Here is an 8209-nt window from a genome sequence, read left to right as displayed (position 1 = left end):
GTGTTACATCATCCGGAGGGCGGGGCCTCGGAAACAGACGCGCAGATGCTGCCCATCCGCGGTCAAATGGGAGGGGCAAATGAGATCACGTGACTGGTGGGGTTTCCCACCGCAGGGAGAGACTCCAGTTGCCCGCCCCTCTGCCTTTGTAAGAGGGTTGTACTTTGGTATTAGATACACGGAATACCAGTTTCTATTGAGTATATTGTTTATGGGACCCGCTTTCTGTGTTAAAATAGCTGCTGAGTTTTCTACACACACAAAAAAAACTGAGGTGTGGACATGGAAGCGGTGCTTGCGGAAACTTTTAATGGTGCCCTGGTTACCCATAAAGCCGGGAGTTGTAAATTTAGCCGTCGCTGAAGCACCGATCAAATTCGCAGCCGTCAGGATTGCGCATTTTCCCGAATATCACTCATGCGCGCAATACACAAAGGCCTCGGGAGGATCGGCAAGAGGTAAGAGAGAATCTCCGGGCGGGATTTTAAGACTGACTTCGGGACAATTGTTGTGAGATGCGGATACCGTGACCCGCAATCCCGGGACAGTCCTGCTCTCGTCCCTCTCTCTCAGCCCCACGCTCCGTACACGGGCCCCAGGGAGCTTCCGGCTGATGAGGGAATGGGAACCGATGGATCTCTCAGGCAGAGCTGAGCTCCAGCTATCTAAATGCAAGGATTGGGAACTCGGAGAAAGGGAACAAAATCTTTTACATCACCAGGTGAGAAAATCACCTTTGTTCTACTTCCAATCACAAACAAGAGAAAATCTGCAGATGCTGAAAATCCAAACAACACACACAAATTGTTGGAGGAACTCAGCATTAGTACTCTTTTCCATAGATGCTGCCTGCCCTGCTGAGTTCATCCAGCATTTTGTGTGTTTTGCTTGTTCTACCTCCTCTTGTTCTGGACTTTTCCACCCGTGAGAACATGTTTTGACCCACTCTGTCTGGGTACATAATGATATCAAACACCTTTGCACTGGGCAACAAGTAGCTTTCACATCACAAATGTGCCAGACTCCAATGGGACAGACTACTGCCTTCCCTTCATATTCATTGACATTGCCATCAATGAGTTTACCACTGTCAGTCACCTGGGGGAGGGTTCAGGGGAAATATTTATGTACAAAACAGAAACTGGTGTTACCTGTGTGTATTGTGGTGATGCAAAAGTTGCTGGAGAATTTGCAAGTGGGAAGAAATGGAGCGATATTTGAAAAAATGACTTTTTATAGCATCAGTTAGCAAGCAAATCACGTATGGACGGTGTTCAAATGCTCTGTTGAGAAAATTCTTCATTACCCACTGCAGACCTGCTACGTAGGTTGTGTGAGAGTGCAGATGAAATCAATCAAACCCAGAGCAGATAAAAATGATTATTGACCATGATTTGCTAGCTGTTAAAATGAGAACCTCCATATATAACATTCAGTGTGCACATGTTGTGTCACCAGTTTAAGGAGTTGGAGCTGGGAATGAATCAATTCTGGATTCATCAGCAGTCGGAGGGGTGATTGATATGACATTGAACAGAGGTGAGTTACACCCAAGGTGTAGGACACATGAAACTGGGTGAGAGTCAGGAAGGGGAATGAGGTTAAATAGCCATCTTGTGGCCATCCCCCACAACAACAGGTAGACCATAGAAAGGGTGCAGAGGAAATTTACAAGGACTTTGTGTCGATTAGGGAGCATGGTTTATGAGAATAAGTTGAGTGATCTTGGCCTTTTATCCTTGGAGCGACGGAGGATGAGAGGTGACCTGATAGAGGTGTACGAGATAATGAGAGGCATTGATCATGTGGATAGTCCGATGCTTTTTCCCAGTGCTGAAATGGCAAGCACGAGAGGGCATAGTTCTAAGGTGCTTGGAAGTGGGTATAGAGGAGATGTCAGGGGTAAGTTTTTTTTTATGCAGAGAGTGGTGAGTGCATGGAATGGGTCTACTGGCGGTGTGGTGGTGGAGGTGAAAATGATAGGGTCTTTTAAGAGACTCCTGGTTGGGTACATGGAGCTTAGAAAAATAGAGGGCTATGGGTAAGCCTAGGTAGTCCTAAGCCAGGGTCATGATCGGCACAGCTTTGTGGGCAGAAGGGCCTGTATTGTGCTGTAGGTTTTCTGTGGTCTATATATTCTACCACTTTAGAAACTGTTGGAGGAGGTGGGGAGGGGTGGTTATCTGGCAGAGGAAAGTCAAAGGGGTGATGTGGGTTCAGTAGTTAGGGTACCAGAACTAGAAGGGGACTAATGTCGTAGTGGTAAGGCTTGCTGGTGCTAGTGTGGTGGAGGCAGGCTGGGTTAAACTGAAGTTGTAGTGGGAATGGGAGCCAGAATGACAGAACAGATAGTGGAGAGGGTGAATTGAATTGAATTGACTTTATTACTTCCATCCTTCACATACATGAGGAGTAAAAATCTTTATGTCACATCTCCGTCTGAATGTGCAACATGCAATTTTTAGTAAGTTATAATAGAACACAACAGTCACTATAACTTAGAAATGCAATTGTATCAGCATGAATTAAGCAGTCTGATGGCCTGGTGGAAGAAGCTGTCCCGGATCCTGTTGGTTCTGGCTTTAATGCTGCGGTACTGTTTCCCAAATGGTAGCAGCTGGAACAGTTTGTGGTTGGGGTGACTCGGGTCCCCAATGATCCTTCGGGCCCTTTTTATACTCCTGTCTTTGTAAATTTCCTGAATCATGGGAAGTTCACAACTGCAGATGTGCTGGGCTTTACACACCACTCTACAAAGTCTGTGATTGAGGGAAGTACAGTTCCCATGCCAGGCAGTGATGCAGCCAGTCAGGATGCTCTCAGTTGTGTCCCTGCAGAAAGTTCTTTGGATTTGGGGCTGCATTTCAAACTTCTTACAACCGTCTGAGGTGAAAGAGGCACTGTTGTACAGACCACATGAGATCCTCTGTGATGTGTCTGGCGAGGAACTTAAAGCTGTTCACCCTCTCAACCCCAGATCCATTGGTGCAAATATGGGTTAGCCTGTCTCCATTCTTCCTGTAGTCCACAATCAGCTCCTTTGTTTTTGTGACAATGAGAGAGAGGTTGTTTTCTTGACACCAGAGACCTCAGGGCATGGAATGTGATATTGTAGCTATTGCTGGGACTTGTTTGCACCCAACAATCTGAGGAATTCAGAGAAATAAATTTGTGGAGAGATCACAGACTATGCCAAGAAAGAATGCTTCATATAGTAAGCGATTTTAAATTCCCAAAGATTACTGGGGCTCCCGTATATAAAAGGACTGGATAGGTAGAGTTTGTCAAATGTGCCCGAAGTCAGCATGTCGAACTCCCGACATAGAAGTGTGCAATAAGCTATTAGAAAATAATCCAGGGCTAGTAACAGAAATTAGTGTATCGGAACACTTTGTATGTAGTGATCATAATGTCAGGAGATTCCAAGTTAATATAGAAAAAGTGAGGACTGAACCATGGGTTCAATTCTCAATTGGAGAATGGTCAATTTTGATGGTATCAGAAAGGATCTGACAAGTGTGGTTTGGGACAGGCTGTTTTCTGGCAAAGGAGTACTTGGTAAGTGGGAGGCCTTCAGAAGTGAAATTTTGAGGGTGTAGAGTTTGTATGTGCCTGTCAAAGTAAAAGATGAAAGTTAACTGGTGCAGGGAACCTTGGTTTTCAAGGGATATCGAGGCCCCGGATATTTTGTTCCTCTAAATGCCTCAGACTGTTGGGTGCGACCAAGATTCATTAATGACTACAATAATCATAATTTCATGCCCTGAGCTCATCTGATGTTTTTTTTTAGTTGTCGTCAGTTGCTTTCTAAAAGCTTCCTAATACTTTTTGCTCTTTTGTTTGGCCTCTCTTTGGTTCTTATGTTGGCTTAGGCTTCTCATTTCAGCCATGGTTGTGTCCTCCTGCCTCTACAATGCTTCCACTTCTTTGGGATGTATCAATCACTCAGCTCCTGAATTGCTCCCAGAAACTCCAGCCATTGCTGCTCCATTGTCACTCCTACCTGTCTCCCCTTCCAGTCAAGTTTGGCCAGCTTCTCTGCCACAGAAACATGGAGAAGGTCAGTACAGAACCATGCCCACTCTGGACGATCAGAATGGTAATCTATATGAGGAGACAAAATAGATGGGAGAGATTTAAAATTTTTTTTTTTTTTTTTTTTTGCATCTCTATTTTTCAGGAGTTGGACACAGAGTCTATAGAAGTGAGGCAAAGCAGCATCAACTTCATGGACCCTGTACAGATTACACAGGTGGAGGTGTTTGCTGTCTTAAGGCACATTAGCGTGGATAAATCCCCAGGCCCTGACAAGTTGTTTCCTGGGACTCTGCGGAAGACAAGTGCAGAAATCGTCAGGGCCCAAGCACAGTGTGATGTCAGATCACATCTTGGTGACTAAAGTGATCTCATCTGAAATGTTGCCTTCACCCACTGATGTATTTTGTAAATCTTTTCACAGGTTAAGAACGACAAGGAATTTGTCTCCCAGAATCTCAGAGACAACACGCCAGTTTTGTCCTTCCTGTCCATTAGGAAGTGGATCAAGGGATTCACTCAATCATCCTTCCTGCTCACACTATTGGAATGGATTCACTCAGTCATCTCAACTGAAAGTCCATCAGCAATTCCACACTGGGACAAGGCCACTCACTGTTCTGTATGTGGGAAGGGAATTAATCAGTCATCCTACCTGCGGACACACCAGTCAGTTCACACTGGGCAGAGGCTGGCCACCTGCTGAATTTGTGGGGAAGGATTCAGTCGGTCATCTGACCTAATGGCTGACCAGTCAGTTCACACCGGGGAATGGCCATTCACCTGCTCGGACTGTGGGAAGGGATTCACTTTGTCATCTCACCTGCTGACACATCAGTCAGTTCACACTGGGGAGAGGTTGTTCACCTGCTCAGATTGTGGGAAGAGATTCACTCAGTTATCCAGCCTACAGACATACCAATCAGCCCACACAGGGAAGTGGCTGTTCAACTGCCCAGACTGTGGGAAAGGATTCAATCACTCATCCACTCTCCAGAGACACCAGTCAGTCCACACTGGAGTATGGCCATTCACCTGCTCAGACTGTGGGAAAGGATTCACTCGGTCATTTCAACTGAAGGTACATCAGAGAGTTCACACTGGGGAGAAGCTGTTCAGCTGTTCGTTGTGTGGGAAGGGATTCACTCGGTCATCCGACCTACTGGCACACCAGTGAGTACACATTGGAAAGAGGCCGTTCACCTGCTTGAACTGAAGGAAGGGATTCACCCAGCTATTTGGTCTAGGAGACACCAGTAAGTTCACACAACAGAGATGCTGTTTACCTGCTGTGAATGTGGAAGGGGTTCAGTCACGTACGTAACCTTATGACATACTACTGGAGTCAGAAAAGTTTTAAGTTTAAAACTATGTTGAACTCTGCAATTTTTCCCACTGATCATCCAGTTCTGGACCCTGGTGACTGGGCATGGGAGGAGTTTCTTCTGCTGCACATTCACCTTTAATGGGACTGGAGTTTAATATTCTGGATCTGGGACAAATAAATCAGTTTTGTTTTAAACTCTTTCTCCGGTAATATATAATTTAGAAATCTTATCTGACTGTTGAGTGATTTTTTTTTAATGTCGTTTATAGCTCTTCCTCCTTCTGTCCTCGGTAGTGTTAATCTAAGTGTGTTTGAGTGTAAATAGTCTTTTCTGAATTTGTCATTTCAGTTCTTATTTTTCTTTGTAAAGTTTCCACATCGGAATGGAACCAAGATATTTTGCCAAGGAATATGTTAATATTGGAATAGTGAAAGAGTTTATTGCCTTTGTTGTATTTGCTATACCATGGAAATATGTTTGGCAAATGTTCTTAAGCCTTGAAGTCAATTTTGTCATATGTTTTCTCTTTTTCACAATACTTTCTATTTTCTCTGCTTATTGATATTCCAGGTACCTGGGTATCAAGAGTTCTGATGAAGGAAGGGTCTTGGCCCAAAATGTTGATTCCCAACCATAGATGCTGCCTAACCTGCTGATCTCCTCCAGCACATTGTGTGTGTTGCTCTAGATTCCCAGTATCTGCAGGGTCTCTTGTGTCCCATATACTTGTATGTTTCTTGAATAGGACACACAGGGAGGCAGAGTAGGTTGTATGGTTCTGTTGGTAAAAAATAAAATCAAATCATTAGAAAGAGGTAGCATAGAGTCGGAAAGTGTTGTGTCATTGTGGGTAGAACAAAGGAATAGCAAGAGTGAAAAGACACCAATGGGAGTTTTACAGAGACCCAAAACAGTAGTATGTATATCTTCCACAAATCACAATGGGACAAGGAAAATGCATGCCAAAACAGCAATATTACAGTATTCCTGGCAGATAGTCATGCAAATATATTGGGAATATCAGGGAGGTGCTGGATCCCAAGAGGAGGTTTCCTGGAATGCCCACAAGATGGCTTTTTAGAGCAGCTCCTGGTTGAGCCCAGCTGGGGATCAGCTATTCTCGATTGGGTGTTGTGCAACGAACCGGAATTAATTAGAGAACTTACGGCGAAAGAACCAAGAGGGGGAAGTGATCTTAATATAATGGAATTCACCCTGAAATGCGAGAAGGAGAAGCTAACGTGAAATGTGTCAATATAACCGTAGAATAAAGAGAATTACAGAGGCATGAGAGAAGAATTGGTCTGAATTGGTAAGTAAAGAATACTGGAATGGATGACAACAGAACGGCAGGAATTTCTGTAAATAATTTGGAGGCACAGGATATAAGTACCAAAGAGGAAAAAGTATTCTGTGCCGTATAGCTACTGTATAATATGGAACTACTTTATGTTGTAGCAACACGTTGTTGCGTGTGCTATTAGGTGCGTATTGATCTGTACATGTGTGCCGAGTTCGGTTGTTGCCAGTAAAGAACCATGGGCTGAAAAATGGCAGATGGAGTTTAATACTGACAAGTGTGAGGTATTGCACGTTGGAAAGACAAACCAAGGTAGAACATACAGGGTTAATGGTAAGGCACTGAGGAGTGCAGTGGAACAGAGGGGTCTGGGAATACAGATACAAAATTCCTTAAAAGTGGCGTCACAGGTAGATAGGGTCATAAAGAGAGCTTTTGCTACATTGGCCTTTATTAATCAAAGTATTGAGTATAAGAGCTGGAATGTTATGATGAGGTTGTATAAGGCATTTGTGAGGCCGAATCTGGAGTATTGTGTTCAGTTTTGGTCACCAAATTACAGGAAGGATATAAATAAGGTTGAAAGAGTGCAGAAAAGGTTTACAAGGATGTTGCCAGGACTTGAGAAACTCAGTTACAGAGAAAGGTTGAATAGGTTAGGACTTTATTCCCTGGAGTGTAGAAGAATGAGGGGAGATTTGATAGAGGTATATAAAATTATGATGGGTATAGATAGAGTGAATGCAAGCAGGCTTTTTCCACTGAGGCAAGGGGAGAGAAATAAAACAGAGGACATGGGTTAAGGGTGAGGGGGGAAAAGTTTAAAGGGAACATTGGGGGGGGCTTCTTCACACAGAGAGTGGTGGGAGTATGGAATGAGCTGCCAGACGAGGTGGTAAATGCGGGTTCTTTTTTAACATTTAAGAATAAATTGGACAGATACATGGATGGCAGGTGTATGGTGGGATATGGTCCGTGTGCAGGTCAGTGGGACTAGGAAGAAAATGGTTCGGCACAGCCAAGAAGGGCCAAAAGGCCTGTTTCTGTGCTGTAGTTTCTACGGTTTCTATGAAACATAGCAAAATAGCATTGTTGTGTAACCAGGCTACATACATAACATATTCCAAAGGCAAGATGATACAACTGTGGCTAATAGGAAGGTAAAGCCAACATAGGCAGCAAAGAGAAGGCATTCAACAGAGAAAAAATGGTGGTAGGTCAGAGGATTGGGAAGTTTTTAAAAACCAACAAAAGGCAACTAAAAAAATAATTAAGAAGGAAAATATGGAAATCGAAGGTAAGCTGGCCATTAAGGAGGATCCTAAATGTTTCTTCTGTTGCATAAAGTGTAAAGGAAAGATGAGAGTGCATATCGGACCAACGGAAAGGGATGTTGGAGGAGTGGTAATAGAGGCGAGGAGCTGGCGGATGAACTGAGTCAGTATTTTTCATCAGTCTTCACTGTGGAAGTCCAAATATCAGTGGTCAGAAATATTTATAGTACATTCCTCAGGAGCAGGTTCTTGGGAAACAGAAAGGTCTGAAG

The 8209-nt window shown here is 43.9% G+C and overlaps 1 protein-coding gene across 11 annotated transcripts in view; it reads right to left on the bottom strand.

Moving 5' to 3' along the window:
- Positions 1-2365: 2365 nt before the first annotated feature.
- LOC140206903 (NACHT, LRR and PYD domains-containing protein 3-like) overlaps positions 2366-8209 on the bottom strand; it is a 53710-nt gene continuing 47866 nt past the window's right edge. For 8 of the 11 annotated variants that reach the window (XM_072275177.1, XM_072275172.1, XM_072275182.1 and 5 more), the window contains 2 exons: positions 5938-6141; positions 2366-4104 (listed from right to left, as the gene is read on the bottom strand). The gene's annotated coding sequence lies outside the window, so the exon portion shown is untranslated. The remainder of the gene's footprint in view (positions 4105-5937; positions 6142-8209) is intronic. The other 3 variants (XM_072275175.1, XM_072275174.1, XM_072275176.1) reach the window with 3 other exon arrangements.

The sequence above is a fragment of the Mobula birostris genome, chromosome 13, assembly GCF_030028105.1.
Source record: "Mobula birostris isolate sMobBir1 chromosome 13, sMobBir1.hap1, whole genome shotgun sequence".
Lineage (NCBI taxonomy): Eukaryota > Metazoa > Chordata > Chondrichthyes > Myliobatiformes > Myliobatidae > Mobula > Mobula birostris.
This window is presented reverse-complemented; position numbering and strand designations above follow the sequence as displayed.